Source organism: Mus pahari, chromosome 3 (genome assembly GCF_900095145.1).
Source record: "Mus pahari chromosome 3, PAHARI_EIJ_v1.1, whole genome shotgun sequence".
NCBI classification, from domain to species: Eukaryota; Metazoa; Chordata; class Mammalia; order Rodentia; family Muridae; genus Mus; species Mus pahari.
Window position 1 is genome coordinate 95964724 of NC_034592.1, and position 18102 is coordinate 95982825.

At 41.6% G+C, this 18102-nt stretch overlaps 1 protein-coding gene across 1 annotated transcript in view; it reads left to right on the plus strand.

The window, feature by feature from the left end:
- Positions 1-5467: 5467 nt before the first annotated feature.
- Positions 5468-18102, plus strand: part of Katnbl1 (katanin regulatory subunit B1 like 1) — a 38280-nt gene continuing 25645 nt past the window's right edge. Inside the window, exon 1 of the mRNA XM_021193749.2 lies at positions 5468-5599. The gene's annotated coding sequence lies outside the window, so the exon portion shown is untranslated. The remainder of the gene's footprint in view (positions 5600-18102) is intronic.

An 18102-nucleotide genomic window follows, 5' to 3' on the forward strand; every position in this document is an offset into this window, starting at 1 on the left:
TGGATGTCTTCTACATCTGTTATGTCTAGCTCTTTGCTTTCCAAGGATGCAAAGTATATGCAGTATAGATGCATGCTAACTTAACCAATCTCCAAAAGATGGACATTTACATTATTCCCATCTTTCATTATTAAAAAAACAAACAAACAAACAAACAAACAAACGTTGCTGTGAACATCCTTGGGTACCTGTCACTATAGTTCTGTAAGAGAGTCATACACTTAGGAGTTAAACTAATGCTAAACTAATGATAGATTCAAATATCTCCTCTAAAATGTACCTTACCTCTTTATCAATTATCCTACCAACACATGCACCACAACTGACAGACACTGCTTCCCAACTGTGAAGATGTAAGAGAGTTGCATATGCATCAGAAACTAGTTATCTTCACAACAGACCCCCCCAAACTCTCTATCACTTCCCTGTCTATCCACGAGAAACAAACAAACTTGCTATTACTAGCACAAAGCCAGGTGCCAGTATTGTGTTTGAAACAATCATGAGTGCAGTAAAACAAGAGCTGCCTTATCTCAGGCTGCCGCTACTTCCTCCCACAGCCTGCACAGGAAGATGGGGATTGACTTCACCAAAGTCAACTGGCTGGAATTTTCCAGAGGTGCTTGAAGCAGAGCAGTGGATGTTGCTTAGGGCATAGACGATCTGCTGTGGGCAGGTCTCTTCCAACAGTGTCCTCTCTGCGTCAGTCTGAGTGGATAAACATAAGACACAAGGCAATTGATGTTCTAGGTCCCTAAACCTCCAATCCAAATCTTCATAACTAAGGTTCTTGCCCACAGTCCTCCTTGCCCATTCCTTGGCCATCCTGCAACCTGGTGACAGATCAGTTGGCAGAAGAAGGAAGAAATTGTCACTGCCTTGCTTAGAAGTCTCAGCCTCTGCTGTATCTTCTAATGTCCCTAACCACCACCTCTTGGTAAGCCCAGGTGCTTACAACATTCTGGGTGACTCCTGAAGTTTTCAGTCTTCATGCCTGTCTCTCTTCAAAGCTGTCTTCGCTAGACTCAAATAGGGCAGGCAGTGATCCTTAAACTTACTGTGAACTTCCTGTTCTCTGGAATAGCAGACCTGTCGGAACCCTGTCCAGCTCGGTAGGCCCTAGCTCAAAGCCTCCTTCACACTCCTAATTCCACTGAGAAGTGCACATAGCCCTTTGCATAGAGTTCTTTACTCTGTGGGGTGTCTATGGGTGTGGGCTTCTTTATACATTGTCACCAAGTGTTCCTACACATAGCAGGGAATGAGGCAGGAAGACTAACTCAGCTGTCTATTCACTCACAAGGGAAAGATGAAGGACAGAATCCCTTGCAGACTGCCCACTGTAAAGGCCTGGAGTAGGCCACGTTTTTTGTGCATGTGTATACTTGTTGGGACATGAAAAATATGCATGGGCTATTCTTACTTATGTTCATGTGATTGCAGGTACACGTCTCCGTGTGGCTGTGTGTGCATATGAAGGCAAGGGGACAACCCCAGTGGCCCTGCCACAGGTACTACATTCTGTTTGTTTTGAGATAGATTCTTACTATCCAGAGCCTTGACTGCTGGAGCTCTGGAGATCTGACTGCCTCTGTCTCTCAAGTCTTGGAATTAAAGTCATGTGCTGCCACACCTGGTCATTTTTCAGTGCATGGGGGCATGGAGGAGGATGTATTAGTAATGAAATCTACAGGCTATGTGTTTCTGTGGGTTTGTGTTTAGAAATGGTTCTCTAGGTAGTGACCAAAGGGAGAAGAAAAATGTGTAGCCCAGGAGCCTCAAACTACTGATTGCCAATCCTCTTACCTCTTTATCAATTATCCTACCAACACATGCACCACAACTGACAGACACTGTTGTTTGTTTGGTTTTTTTTTTTTTAATGTGGTATGTGCAGTGTGTGTGTGTGTGTGTGTGTGTGTGTACATGTGCCAAAACTGGGTAAGGGGAGATCAGAAGAAAATTCACAGAGTTGGTTCTCTCCTTCCACCCTTATATGGGTTCCATCAGTTCTGGATCTCAAACCCAGGCCAGCATGAGCCTTTATCCACTGGGCCATCTTGCTGCTCTCTCGCTGTATTTATTTATTTATTTATTTATTTATTTATTTATTTATTTATTTATTTTTATTTATTTATTTTTGAGACAGGGTTTTTCTGTGTAGCTCTGGCAGTCCTGGAATTTGTTCTGTAGACCAGGCTAGCCTGGAACTCAGAGATCTGCCTGCCTCTGTCTAGTTCCTTCCCCACCTGCAGTGCTGGGTTTAAAGGCCAGTGCCACTAAGCTCCACAACCCTCCTCCCAATTTTGAGTGGTTTACAGCTGGCCAGGGAGGCCTGGTATTCACTCACCTGTCTCCACCTCCTCATTACTGGGATTAAAGGCATGTGTCATCACTGCTAGCTTTTATTCTTTTATTCTTTTATTCATTTGTTTGTTTTTGTTTTTCCGAGACAGGGTTTCTCTGTATAGCCCTGGCTGTCCTGGAACTCACTCTGTAGACCAGGCTGGTCTCGAACTCAGAAATCCGCCTGCCTCTGCCTCCCGAGTGCTGAGATTAAAGGCGCGCCAGGCCACTGCTAGCTTTTAAAATACGGGTCCTGAGGATTGTACTCAGGCCCCTGTGCAAAGCAGGTACTATAGACGAATGGAACTACTTCCCCAGGCCCATGCCACACGTCTCTAAAAAAAGAAAAGACAAGGAATGAAAAGAAAAGAAAAAAAACTTTATTGAGTATCAAGAAAAAAATTCAGTTTATTGATAGGAAAAGTATTGGTGTTCTCAATATCTAAATGGTACAATTCATATGTATTTCAAAAGTTGTAATATCAAGACATCTTTCTTTATTCTATATGTTAAAATACAAGAACCAGGATGTAAAAGCACAGGGTTTTTCTATGCCCTCCTTTGTTCTGACATAATGACACAAAGACCTGGTGCATTTATTAAAAGCTTCAGGCACTAAGCTGGGCAGGATTCTGAGCATTCTAACCTGGCTATGCCAGCCTGGCCAGTCACCTCCCAGTCACCTCCCAGCCATGTGGGGTTACCTGCCATCTTGGTCTCCCCCAGTCTCCTTCTCAGTGGAGACTCCCTAGCGACTCTCCACCTCGGACCCTCTCACGGGGATTGGAAGTCTTGCCTTAACTCTCCTTCCCAACTATAGACTGATCAGATCTTTATTGACCAATCAGAAGATGATGGAGAACAAAGTTTTACAAAATAAGAATTCAGGAAATCCTTCATCATAATGACAATAACAAAATCCGGACTGCACCCCAGACGTCTGGGTACAGAAATCAGTATTGGAATACACAGCGCACAAAAACATCCCCCAACACCCGGAAACCTTGGCAGCTCATTACCGGTGTAAATCTTAAAATCTGAGTCTGGAAAAGAACCTATTTAAGTGTTTGTAGTTTAACAAGTTCCATAAATGAGCACACTGAAGATCTCTTCTTACCTTTAGGCACCTGGATGCCTTACTTTTAATAGATTTTTCTGTTAATAAACCAGATTTCAAGTCTCAGGTCTCTGCCATTTGCTGCCACACCGCCCAGCCTCTCTTGAGGTGAGGAACATGTCTTACCCTCTTTATTCTCCTCTGCAGAGGGCCCAGTAATAATTTTTACTGCATAGTGGGCCGTCAAGAAATTCATGTTTATGATGATGAAGAAATACCTTGAGAGAAAGTGACTTCATGTGTGTCACATTTCTATTTTAAAACACCACCACCTACTTGGTAGAAGTTATGCTTAGGAAGTATTCTTTCTCGCCTGGCTCCTTTCACTGGCTCACCCAGATGGAGCTAACAGGCGTGGCTACACATGGGGGCATGTGCCTGCTTGTGCTCGGTATCACCTGAGCAGCTCTCAAAGACACTGCTCACACAAAGTAGTCTAGAAATATTTTCCCATTCCCATAACTGGCTGCTTCAATGTTTTCATTGTTACTTATTTTTTTGGATTAAAGCAAGGACCCCATTATTGCAAAGGACAAATATATGACATTATACTTAACTAATGGCCTCTTAGCTCCGAATGTCCACAGCATTTAGAATATACCTTTCATGGCCTCACTCAGTGTGGTGTATTGGGAATACCACTCTTTCTGACTTTCCAAGCCACTTCCTGTTGTCTACAACACCTGGAGACAAGTCTGCTAGGTGCATAGGAAATCTTTAAACATGTCGTTGAACCTAATTTAAGCAGCCGTTTCCTTAAGACCTAAGAGTTCTTTCAGGAACATATAAATAAGTGAGCCACAGGATGTATGAGGAAGAGTTGCATCAAATGCCCTACTTGCTTGGCTTCTGCAGTGGGGACAACAACCACAGAAGACAAACTTAGTCTCATCTTTGCTACCTTTGACCAGTGGCTTACCCTGAGCAGGCTCTGGTCAAGGGAATTGCACTCAGTAACTAAAAATATGTCAGGGACAGAACTAATCCTAATTTTTGTTGTTGTTGTTGTTTTTCGAGACAGGGTTTCTCTGTGTAGCCCTGGCTGTCCTGGAACTCACTTTGTAGACCAGGCTGGTCTCGAACTCAGAAATCCACCTTCCTCTGCCTCCCAAGTGCTGGGATTAAAGTCGTGTGCCACCACTGCCCGGCTTAATCCTAATCTTATAGTCCTGTTTCCACCCCAAGGAGACTGAACTTGCTTTCTGAGGAGAGGACCTATATTATACATATTTGTCTGAAGATTGTTGCAGCAGTCTGTGAGTTTGGGGTGGGGAGGATGCTGGGAGTTGCAAGTTTTGTTTTTTTGTTTTTTTAAATAATAAAGTTGATAAAAATTGTTAAAAGAGCTGGGCGGTGGTGGCGCATGCCTTTAATCCCAGCACTTGGGAGGCAGAGGCAGGGGGATTTCTGAGTTCAAGGCCAGCCTGGTCTACAAAGTGAGTTCCAGGACAGCCAGGGCTATACAGAGAAACTGTCTCAAAAAACAAAACAAAACAAAACAAAACAAAAATCGTTAAAAGAGATTCTGGAAGTATGGCACATAACAGAAAACAAGACTGTCAGCAATTATGTAGTGTTTATCAGGAGCCACATACTCTCCAAATCATTTTGAATGTATTAACCCATTTGCTATCCCCAGCAATACCGAGGCAGATGCGTTTTTTCTCATTTCCATTTTACAGATGAGGAATTCAAAAGCACACCGTTTTGTGACTCGTCCAAAATGGCACAGTTCCAGAGTCCACGCTTTTAACCTCTATATCCTGGTCGTTTAAATGAAAATGAATATTCATCTCCCCCCCCCCCAACGATTTTAACAGCGGATTGCCCCAGGTGTCCCTAACCTGCAGGGCCACTGTTCTTGTGGCAAAGCGTCGGACGCACCTGTGGACACCAGGGGGCGCCGCCGCCACGCACCCTGGTCCCCCTCCCGCAGGCCTCCGAGGGGGCGGAGCCTGAGCTGGGCGGGGCCTGGCGGGCCGCCCACCGGGTAGCTATCCCGGCGGGCCGCGCGCGGCGGTGTTTGAATGGCTGTGAGTGGGGCCCGGCTGGGGAGCCGAAGGACGCTCTGAGCTGCCGGGCGCGGTTCAGCAGCACAGTGGCCGAGCTCGGGCGCTGCGGTACCATGAGGCGCCGGTAAGTGACGGCCGGACCCGGTGGGGACCTTCGTTGCAGCTCGCGCGGCAGGCTTCTTGAGCAGCTGGCCGGGCCCACCTGCAGGCCCCGCGGCAGCGGCCTTTCCCGGGCTGGGCGGCGGGGTCGGGGCGGGGCGCAGGCGGGTGGGGCCCCCGGTCTCCCGCGGAGCCCCCGGGCGAGCGGTAGTTGGGAGGTTGGAGCCGCAGGCCTCCGGGGTCCTGGCCGGAGAGGCGTGGATCAAACCCGCTGTCATTTATTTATCTTCGGGTGGAGTCGACATCTACACCCTACGGGGAAAGACGGGGCGCGTGAGAAGATCGCTGTACGAGGACAGGTTTTCCCCAGAGCTGCCTAGGCCCGGCTGAAGCATTTTCTTATTTTCTGAGGAATTTTTGATTCCCAGACAGATCGGCTTTTGTTTCTCAGGACAGAAACTTGACATAGCCGCATAAGAATCGTTGACTGCAACTTTTCAAACCTCGTTGTGCTTTCTGAAGTTATTCTGTAATTGTACCTAGGTGCTTAACTGGGCTTACGTATGGAGATAACAAAGAGTTGATTTGTTTTGTACTGGCTTATAAAGTCCCTTGAAAACAGCTATATCAATTTCTTGGCAGATCTGGAGAAAAAAGTAACTGGAATTAGTTCTATAATCATTGCCGATTTCGTACTTAACGAGCTTTCTGAGATACCAGTCCACCTAATATCTGAAACTTATACAAAATCATTTAGGATTTTTCTTCACTCTTTTAAATCAGCTTCAAGTCAGAAGTGTATGCACGGAGGGTTTTTTACTTGGATAGTAGCTGGACTTGTAATAAACCATAACGAGCAATAACTTATTAATTTTGTTTTCTGTGTGCTAAGAGTTGTTTTAAGAGTGCTGCTTTGGAATAGGTAGTAATATCATCATTTTGACATGGGAAAAAGGCGCGGGGAAGTCAAGTACCTTAGGTAGGGTTACATAGTTATTTGCCCCACGGAGGCTACAGGCCGCCTCCTCCTGTTTCATTTGCTTGAGCTTCGGAGATATTTATGTGAGTACACCTCTGTCTATACATGAATGAATCCACACACCAACCACATTCCCTGCTCGTGTTGACCACACTTAAGTTTTGTGTTTGAGGAAAAAAAAAATGTTTCTAAGATAAATAGAAATAAAGTTTATGGTTTCACTTTTCAGAGACTGTAGAGAACCGCTGGAAACATGATTTTTTTTTAAAGATTTATTTATTATGTATATAAGCTTTATTTATTGTTATATGTAAATATACTGTAGCTGTCTTTAGACACACCAGAAGAGGGCGTCAGATCCCATTATGGGTGGTTGTAAGCCACCCTTTGCTGGGATTTGAACTCAGGATCTTCAGAAGAGCAGTCAATGCTCTTAACTGCTGAGTCATCTCACAAGCCCGGAAACATGATTCTTTAAAACTGGGTACACTATTTTGTATTTGGAATGAGTATACTTAATAACACCTTGCAGAGAAATACACCTGGAGAGCGAGCTGCCTCCAGTAGTCAGCACTTATTCCTATGGAAACCTTGAAACTTCACTCAGCAATCACTGGGGTTTGGATTGCCTCAGTGTCCAGCACAGTACTGGATCCAGTGAGCTATATTCAAGCAATGTGCCAGGCAACAGATTTTAGGGAAGCTAGTTTGGTGTGAGATTGGTTACAAAATCATATACTCTTCCTCATTGGTGCAGTGATGTATGATGATCTGGACTGGGTAAAGCTGCTATAGAGCTAAGAATTGAAGGGCTTATGTAAGGCATTTAATAGAATGGGAGGCAGGGTTTGTTACTGAGGAAACTGTTCAGAGACTGGGAATCCAGACTAAGAATTACTTTTATTGCGAACAGTAAGTCTGGTCTTTTTAAAAGTTCATGTTGGTTAACATCATATGAAATAAAACTGGGAAATGTTGTAAATGAGACATGTCATAGAGGTCCGGTACACCCAGAGTTCTCAGGCACACAAAGATTTGGGAATTTGTAAAATTTTGTTTCAGTGGTTCTCAACTGGGTGAAGTTTTCTCCTCCGTAGGATATTTGGGGTTGTCAGACATAAGGAAAGGATGATACTGTCAATGTACCGACCATAGGCTGGAGTGCTTATAAACATCCTGTATCAGACAGACCCCCATAAGAAACAATGACTCCAAGGGTCAGTGTTGCTATAGTTGCGAAACCCTAATCATAAGTTAGTTGGGTATGTGACTGCTTCTACTCACATATGTTATAGGTAAGTAGAAATAACAAATTTTAGGAACACAACTAGACTTTTTTTTTTTTTTTAATTTATTTATTTATTATATGTAAGTACACTGTAGCTGTCTTCAGACACCCCAGAAGAGGGCATTAGATCTTATTATGGATGGTTGTGAGCCATCATGTGGTTGCTGGGATTTGAACTCATGACTTTGGAAGAGCAGTCGGTGCTCTCAACCACTGAGCCATCTCTCCAGCCCCCACAACTAGACTTTATAATGACATTAGGAGTGGTTTAGAACTCTCCCAAAGGCTGCTCCAGTCCTGGAGGAGAGGTGTGTAGGAGATAGGCGGGAGCATCAAGAACACTAAAATTAAGGCAGAATCACTTCAATATTATTTTATCTAAATGTAAAGATAACAAAAGTTCATTTGAAATAGAAAATGAACATAATAGAAAATAGAAAACAGAACATAAGCAAAAATCATAAGGTCCAGCAGGAGTGTTCATTGGTCAGAAAGAAGTGCTTGCAAACTCTGATGACCTGAGTTTGATTCTGCAACCCACATTAAAAGAACAGAAGAGACCCCAAGAGGTAGAGGAGGAGTCACAAGTCTATAATCTCAGTTGAACACTCTGATGGGAGGCTTAGGAGAGGGGAGACAGCGAATTCCCCAGCAGCTTGAGGGTCACCTTACCTGCAGTATTATTATTGCAGCATGGCAAGAGGGATTCTAACTCTAGGGCCTGGAGAGATGACTCACTGACTGCTCTTCCAGAGTTCCTGAGTTCAATTCCCAGCAACCACATGGTTGCTCATAACCATCTGTAATGGGATTCAGTTCCCTTTTCTGATGTGTCTAAAGAGAGCTACAGTGTACTCATATACATAATTTTTTTTTTAAAGAAGGACTCTTCAGCAAGGTAGAAGTGAAAACCAGCTCCCTTAAAGCTGTCCTTTGACCTCTATTTGCACTCTGGCATGTGCATGCACACACAATATTTAATAAATAATTTTAAATTAATTTTTAAAAGTTTAAATACATCACTTATAAATACCCCAATAGAACAACTGTTACTGTTTTGATGTATAGCTTCTTTTAAGGCTTTTTAAAGGCTGATAACTACTTTTCTTTTTATAAAACTGGGATTATGGGCTAGAGAGACAACTCAGCAGTTAAGAGCAGTTGTTGTTCTTGCAGTGAAACGTAGTTTCCAACACATACACAGATGGCCTATAATGTAGTGTGACTCCAGTTCCAAGGCCCCATTCTGGTCTCTGCATATACATGTATGTGACACACATTCAGGAAAGCCCACACACATAAACTAATAAAAATAAGTATATTAAAAAAACACATCTTTCCATTGTTTAAACAAGTACTTTTTTTTTTGGATTTTCGAGACAGCGTTTCTCTGTACAATCCTGGCTGTCCTGGAACTCACTCTGTAGACCAGACTGGCCTCGAACTTAGAAATCTGCCTGTGGCTGCCTCCCCAGTGCTGGGATTAAAGGCGTGCACCACCACTGCCTGGCTAAACACTCTTGAGAGTACAGGAGAGATCGTTGATCAGTGAAGAGCACTTGTTCTTGAGGAAAACCTGGGTTCAGTTCCCAGTGTCAATGTGGTGGCTCACAGCCATCCATAATTCCAGTATTAAGCAATCAGATGCCATTTTTTGACCTCTGTGGGTGTCAGGCATACGTGTAGTGCACATACATACATGCAGGCAAGTCATTCATGCATATAAAATAAACCTAAAAGAAATTAAAAGTTAAAAAATACTTTTACAGTCACAGTATTTGTATATATGACTGCATGTACACATGTTGCTGTGAAACTGGAAATTTTGCTTTACATTCAGAAAAGACATTCAAGGAAGAAATAATGGAACACAGTGATTGAATGTGTGTGTGTGTGTGTGTGTGTGTGTGTGTGTGTGTGTGTAAAGTAGCTAGAGATATGGCAGAATGTTTATCTACCATGCACAGTGACCTAAACTATGTACTCAGCAAGAAAAAAAAAAAAAAGAAAGAAAGAAAGAAAGAAAGAGAAAGAAAGAAAGAAAGAAAGAAAAAGAAAAGAAAAAAGAAAAAAGAAAAAGATTTTTTGACAACTGGGGACTACATAGTGAGGCCATGTCTAAATAAATAAATAAGTCAGGATTAAAATCTTCAACATTTCAAGGTTTGATGTTTGAGAAGCCAGTAAAAGAACAGTAGAAACAGTAAAGTAAGTTGTATGCTTATAATTTTCATACTGGAATGTGCATTGTATTCACATACACAACGTAATGAGAATGTTTGGTCTGTAGCTCACTATGTAAATGAGGCTGGTCTGGAATGCAGTGATCCACCTGATTCTTACTCCCAACTGATGAGGTTAAATGTATGTACCACCACACCTGGCTCCTACTGAGATTTTATGAAGACCCTCACTATCAACTTAATCTTTCCCCAAACTCCTAAAGTTAGTCGTGTTTCCCTGCTTTTACTTTTTTCTTTTAAATATTAAGTTTATATTTCAGATAGCAAGCTTTCTGCTTTACTCTCTTTTCAAAAGATTTTACTTTTCTTTTTTTTTAACTGTTGGTCATGAATCAAAGAGTATAAAGGGCTAATTTTGAGTTTTTGTTTTTTAATGTACAGATGACACAGTTTAACAAACTGACTATACATGAAAGGATATAGATACAGAGACAAAATTTAGAGCTAAGATGAAAGGATGGACTATTCAGAGACTACCCCATCCGGGGGATCCATCCCATAATCAGCCACCAAACCCAGATACTAATGCACATGCCAGCAAGATTCTGCTGAAGGGACCTTGATATAGTTAGTTCTTGTGAGGCTATGCCAGTGCCTAGCAAACACAGAAGTGGATGCTCACAGTCATCTATTGGATGGAACACAGGGCCCCCAATGGAGGAGCTAGAGAAAGTACCCAAGGAGAGGCCCCTTGGTCTTGCAAACTTTATATGACCCAGCACAGGGGAAGGCCAGGGTCAAGTAGAGGGAGTGGGTGGGTAGGGGAGCAGGGGTTGGGGGGGGGGTATAGCGAACTTTCGGGATAGCATTTGAAATGTAAATAAGGAAAATAATAATTAAAACAAAAACCAAAAACCAAACTGACTATAACTCCTACCCTCACTATTCCCAGGGGAATGGGAAATTATCTTTAAAAATGTATAGTTCATAAAGAATGTCATAAGATATACCAATCAGTATTGCTGGGTTTTTGTTTTGTTTTGTTTTTTTGTTTTTTGTTTGGTTTTTCAAGACAGGTTTCTCTGTGTAGCCCTGACTGTCCTGGAACTTACTCTGTAGACCAGGCTGGCCTTGAACTCAGAAATCCATCTGCCTCTGCCTCCCGAGTGCTGAGATTAAAGCTGTGTGCCACCACGCCCGACTTAGTATTGCTGTTTTATCATTCATTTTGCTCGATTGCTGTTGTGTAAATGACTACTTCAAAACTAATCTGTTTGTAATTTTTAGTTTTTTGGTTGCTGTGACAAATACCTGAGAAACAATTTAAGAAGAGAAAGAGGTGTGTGTGAGTGTGTGTGTGTCTGTGTGTGTGTATCTGTCTGTCTGTCTGTCTGTCTTTAAGGTTTCAACTAAAGATTGGCTGGATTCATAGCTTGGGTCTGATGTAAGACAAAATATCGTTACAATGAGTGGGGAAAGACAGAAACAGACAGCATATACAGAGACAAAGCAGGGCTAACGACAAGATGGAGTGCCAATTGATAGGTTTCAAGCCAGTTTCAACCCACCCCCTGAAGTTTTCAGCACCTTCCAAAATAGCACAGCCAGCTGAGCTTAAGGCTTCAGTACAGGACTCTGTAGGGAACAGTTCTTGTACAAACCGTAACACTAACAGTGTAAGGGTTGTAGCCTAAAGACAGGTATTTAAGTCATTAGTTCCATGCCCCTGAGGAAGTTAGTGTCATTTCTTCACTAGTGATTCTGATGAGTTCCAACTGTGTTCTACCCTCTTTTGCTCACCTTTCCCCCACTTTTTTGTTTGTTTGTTTGTTTGTTTTCGAGGCAGGGTTTCTGTGTATAATTCTGGTTGTCCTGGAACTCACTCTGTAGACCAGGCTGGCCTCGAACTCAGAAATCCGCTTGCCTCTGCCTCCCAAGAGCTGGGTGAGATTAAAGGGCCTGCGCCGCCACTGCCCGGTGTTTTTCCCACTTTCTTATTCATATTCTTCACCCCCTCTCATTGTAGGAAGAAAACGCTCACTGGAGATGCCCTTTGAATCTTGGCTTTCCCAGTCTACAAAACCATTTAAAACTTGCTTGCTTTCCATGTTGTTTCTGTTTGTTTTATAACAAGGTTTCCTTTTTGTGGGATAAACTGGCTTGGACCCATGGCAGTCTTTGTGTCTGAGCATCCCAGATGTGTATGTGAAAGGTAGAGGTCAGCCTAGATTGTTCCTAAGAATCTGTCCACCCTTGTTTTTTGAGATAGGATCTGTCACTGAGACCTGGGGCTTTCCAGCCAAGCCCCAGAGACCCTCCTCTCTAGCACTATTCCAGTTGTATTATATCAAACACAGGTCTTCATGCTTGTATTGAAAGCATTTTACTAACAGAGCTATTTATTGCCATATCTTCAGAAAGGCAGATCTTTAAAGGCACTCCTTAAGTTAGGAGGATACTCTTTGGTGATTGAACAGGGTCTCATTTGACTTTTTGTTAGCAGGGTTAGTTAGGCTGTACTTGTTGTTTCTTGCTCTCTCTAAGTATCTTCTTTGGAAATACTTTTGTTAAATTTATTATTCTTGTTTTGAACCATTTTGAGTGTAGAGATGGAGTAAGGACTGCTCTGAAAGGTCCTTTCTCATGTGACTCCTTTTCTCTTTATGTGTTATTCGTTACCTGAGATTCTTTTGCCTTGAGCTAGTTTCCCAGATGCCTGGGACCTGCGTGATTCCTCTGTCACTAGTCTTTTTTTCTTTTTCTTTTTTTTTTTTTTTTTTCTCTCTCACTAGTCTTAAGACTCCATTTGTGGACCCATTGATAGGCATTCTTACTTGTCATGGCTCCAAGTCTGCCCCTCCTGTTAGTAATTCTGTTTTCTTGGGCAAATCACTTGATCTCATCTATAAACTGAAATTACTCTGTGGTGACTATTCCTGGTTGTCAGGTTTATTATATCTGGAATGATCTATAATCCAGAATTGGAGGACACACCTGTGATCCAGATCTTGAGGCTGGAAGGCACAAGTTTCTGACCTGGATCTTGACATGGAGATCTTGAGGTATAGTTGCCATGAAAAGCTTAGACCTAGGCAAGGTAGTACACACCTTTAATCCCAGAAGACTGCAGCAAGGAAATCTCTTGAGTTCAAGGTCAGCAACAAAGCAAGTCCCAGATCCAGGTGTGATGGTACACAGCTTTAATCTGGGCCACACCTTCTGCTGGAGGCCCATGTAGGGACGTTGGAAGAAGAAAGATTCACTCTTCTTCAACTGCTTGTAATTACTCGGCAGCACATCTATTGGAACCTATTTCTACAGAAGACCAGCTCAAACAACTAGCTTCATGGGACTGAGCAACTACTAGATTCTTGGACTTCCCATTCACAGCTGCCCATTGTTGGGATAATTAGACTGTAAGACATCACAATAAATCCTCTTAATATATAGAGACATTCCATAAGTTCTGTAACTGTAGAGAACCCTGACTAATACAGTCTCCAAGGTCTTTCTAATTATGAGACGTAGTGAATTTGTAAAATTCACTGGAATTTTCAAGGGGAGACATTTGGAAAGGAAAGAAATAGTTTTTCATGTGTTTGTGTGAATTGATTAGAATGATTTCTTCTGAAGTCATTTGTAAACATCTACCCTCATAATCAGATTAGGGAATGAATCAAAGGATGGAATTTTATTTTTTTAAATACCAACTATCCTTTTCTATTCTTTTTTTTTTTAAAGACTTATTTATTTATTTTATGTATATGAGTACACTGTTGATGTCTTCAGACATACCAGAAGAGGGCATCAAATCCCATTACAAATGGATGTGACCACCATGTGGTTGCTGGGAACTTAGGACCTCTGTAAGAATAGCCAGTTCTCTTAACCTCTGAGCCATCTCTCCAGCCCTAGGATAGAATTTTAAATGCAGCTAGAACATAAGCATTGTGAGAGCAGGGATCTTTGTGTTTGTTACCTTCAGACATTTACCTAAGGCCTACAGTGGTAATTAACTCAAATGTGTGTTTGATATTTGTGCTAAGTGAATGAAGAAATGCTGCACATGTGTCTGGGGGCTTTGTTCTGTGTTGACCTTGCTCAGGAATGTGTGTCCGTAGAGTTCTAATTTTCAGACCTTTGACTGGCTATCATGGTAGAGGTACAACAAATCACACAAATTGGCATTTTAAATTTAACGTGGGTGAGGTGTGTTGACTTTTGTCATCCTACCACTTGGTAGGCTAAAGCAGGATTGAGTAAGTCCAAGGCTAGTCTAGTCTCGATAGTGAGTTACAGGCTAGATTGGGATGTGGTATGAGGCTTTGGGGGGCCTGGAGAGATGGCTCAGCCGTTAAAAGACCTGGCTGCTCTTACAGAGGTCCTGAATTCAATTCCCAGCAACCACATGGTGGCTTACAACCATCCATTATGGGATCTAATGTCCTCTTCTGGCATGCAGGTGTACATGCAGATAGAGCACTCATACATAAGATAAATAAATCATTTTTTTTTTTAAAGATTTATTTATGGGCTGGGGAGATGGCTCAGTGGTTAAGAGCACTGGCTGCTCTTCCAGAGGTCCTGAGTTCAAATCTCAGCAACCACATGGTGGCTCACAACTATCCATAATGAGATCTGATGCCTTCTTCTGAGGTGTCTGAAGACAGCTACAGTGTACTTACATATAATAAAGAAATAAATCCTCTTTTTTTTAAAAAAAAAGATTTATTTATTGTTTGTTTGTTTGTTTGTGAGTACACTGTTGCTGTCTTCAGACACACCAGAAGAGGGCATTGAATTCCGTTACTGATGGTTATGAGCCACCATGTGGTTGCTGGGAATTAAACTCAGGACCTCTGGAAGAGCAGTTAGTGCTCTTAACCGCTGAGCCATCTCTCCAGCCTATAAATCTTTTTTTAAAGAAGCCTTTTTAAAATAATTAATTTATCAGAGCCACTTGACCATATCCAACTTCAAGGTTAGTAAGAGCCCAGGCTTGGTAGTACCTGAGAACCTAGCACTTGGGAGGTGGGGACAGGAAAATCAGCTCAAGGTCCTCTTTGGCTACATAGCACTTGGCCAATCTGGGCTGAGACCTTGTCCCTCCAAACAAACAAACCCCAAAAGGATGATAAACCAACCTAACATTTATCTGAGAGTAAAACTTAACAACATTCCATGACACAATTTAACGTTTACCATATTTAGGTACTTATAATTTAACATTCCCAAATATCTTTGAATTTTCTTAGTGTTCTTTCTTGACTGATCACTGTCTATCATTTTTGAGTGTACTGTCCTGTGAGCAACCCGCTTTCCACTGACTTGTGACTTAAAATACCCAGGGAAGATTTGTCAAATTTAGACAATGGTGCAGTCTTTTTAAGTCTGGTTTAGTATTAAACTCTGGGGAGTTTTTTGTTCTTAAGGATAAACTTTGCTGCTTTGAACTGGGATGCATATGTCTGTTCTGTTTTAATACTTTTATAATTATGAAAGTAAACTTTACATATTGATAAAATTTAGTGAAATAGTCATTGAGAACCACAGGGCAAACCCTGTTCAATAGAAGCTGTAAGATGATCGTATAAGCAACTAAGGAATACTGGGAGTTATGGAGTATAGATAGTATGTGTAACCTCCCCCCCCCCCGGAATAATGAGCCCCTTAATTGGTTATTTGGTACCAAGTAGTTAGTCTTGAAGTCATATACATCCAAGTAATACTACACAGACTAAAGCAAATAGTGTTAATATATTTAGATGTGTATATGTAATGGTGATAATGACAAAAGAGGCCAAGATTTGAAGAGGAGGGCACTGCATGAAAGGTTGGAGGAAGGAAGTGGTATAATTACACTTTAATCCAAAAGTTTAAAAAGATGAGCTTGTAAAGAACTTGCTTTTAACCTATTTTCTATTTCTTTTTCTTTTAAAAAAGACATTTAAAAACATTTATTTTGTGTGTATGGGTATTTCGTCTGTATATATGGTCCCTGTATATATATATATATATATATGTGTGTGTGTGTGTGTATGGTCCCTATATAAAGGTCCCTGGTGGCCACAGGGACCTTTGAAAGAGGGCTTTGGATCTCTTGGGACTGGAGTTACAGATGGTTGTGAGCTACCATGGGGAAGTTGGGAATTGAACTCAAGTTCTCTAGAAATGCAGCTAGTACTGCACTGAGCCATCTCTCCAGCTCCATTTTGTATTGCACAGTTTAACTAACAGTTTTCTTGGTAGAACATGGTGATCCACATCTTTCAGCCATCATTCAGGATGTAGAAGCAGAAGGTCTCTGTGAGTTCCAGGCCAGCCTTGTCTACCTGGTGGTTCAGAACCACCAGGGCTACAATAGAGATGTCTTGTCTCAAAGAAAAACAAGAAAACCCACAAAACAAACTAATAAAGAAAAAAAACCCAAAAGGCAGTTTTCTTGCTAAGCTCTTGGATAGATTTTCAGTAATATCATCATGCCTAGCATATTGCATTATAAGTGTTTATTTGTCTATTATTCATCATGCTATACTCAAATGACAGAATTCCATAACCAGAAAGGTTGGGAAGTTTAAAGCTATGACCAGCAATGAGGTAAGAAAGTTCTAGTTGCTGAGAAGAGGGGTGGGGGGTGGGGGATACACTATATAACACCAAAAGTTCTTAGAATGGCTTCAGAGTTTTCTTTTTATACATTTTTGTTTTATTTATTTATTTATGAGACAGGGTTTCTGGCTGTCCTGGAACTCACTATGTAGGCCAGGCTGGCTTCAAACTCAAAGATGTACCTGCCTCTGCCTCCCAAGTGCTGGGATCAAAGGTGTGCTCCACTTCAACCAGCTTTTTATAGTTATTTTGTATTCTTTCACGGGATTTTTTTTCATTATAATAAATTTCATGAAAAAGTAGTTTATTTTACTTAGTCCCTACAGTACTACTGTGAAAATAACAAGTAAGATCATGCACCTAATAAATGACTGTAATAGAACTTAAATTCAGTAACTCTGACTTTGGGATTTGTTGTTTTTAGACAATTTCCTGCTCCCTGAGCCTGCTTCATTGAGATTACACTTGCCTTATCTGTCCTGTATTTGTATTTCCTGCTGTACTGCCTTTTCTTTTTAGCTTAGTAATACAAGAAAATTATAACTTTACACTAATTTTTTTGCATTTAGTGTGTGTGCCCATGTATGCGCATGCCATGATGCACCTGTAGGATTCAAAGGAAAACTTGCAGGAGTTGCTTCTCTTTCCACTTACAATGTCAGATTTGGCAGCAAGCACTTTTAGCCAGCCCCCTCACTTAATCTTGGATTAAACTAAAATTGTATGCTTATATGTCAGTTTTTGAAGATTAGAGGAATGATAATACAGAATCACGTTTTAAGGGGATATAGCTCAGTAGAAGGGCACTTGCCTAGCATGGGCTATTTAGCACACATCTTATTACGGGTGGCAATAGTAATTTCTACCTTTACTAACAAGATGTAGAAAAGTCTTTGTTGGAACAGCTGTCAGTCCTTGCATATTTGCCAAGTTTATTTTGTTGTGAATTTAGTAAATGTTACAGTTTAAAATGGAGTTGCTGGGGCTGGTGAGATGGCTCAGTGGGTAAGAGCACCCGACTGCTCTACCAAAGGTCCAGAGTTCAAATCCCAGCAACCACATGGTGGCTCACAACCATCCGTAACAAGACCTGACGCCCTCGCCTGGAGTGTCTGAAGACAGCTACAGTGTACTTACATATAATAAATAAATAAAACTTTAAAAAAAAATAAAAATAAAAAAATAAAATGGAGTTGCTGTTATAAAACAGAACAAGGAGTCACAAAAGACCTATAGTCCCAGCTCCTCTGGAGGCTGTGGCAAAAGGAGTGCATATTGGGTACATTTCTCAAGAGGAAGTTAAAAAAAAGAAGGAAGAAAGAAAGGAAAGAAAGGAAGGGAGGGAGGAGAGACAGAGAGTGATTATTTATTTCATGTTGCTGACTTCAGACACACCAGAAGAGGGCATCAGATCCTATTATAGATGGTTGTGAGCCACCATGTGGTTGCTGGGATTTGAACTCAGGACC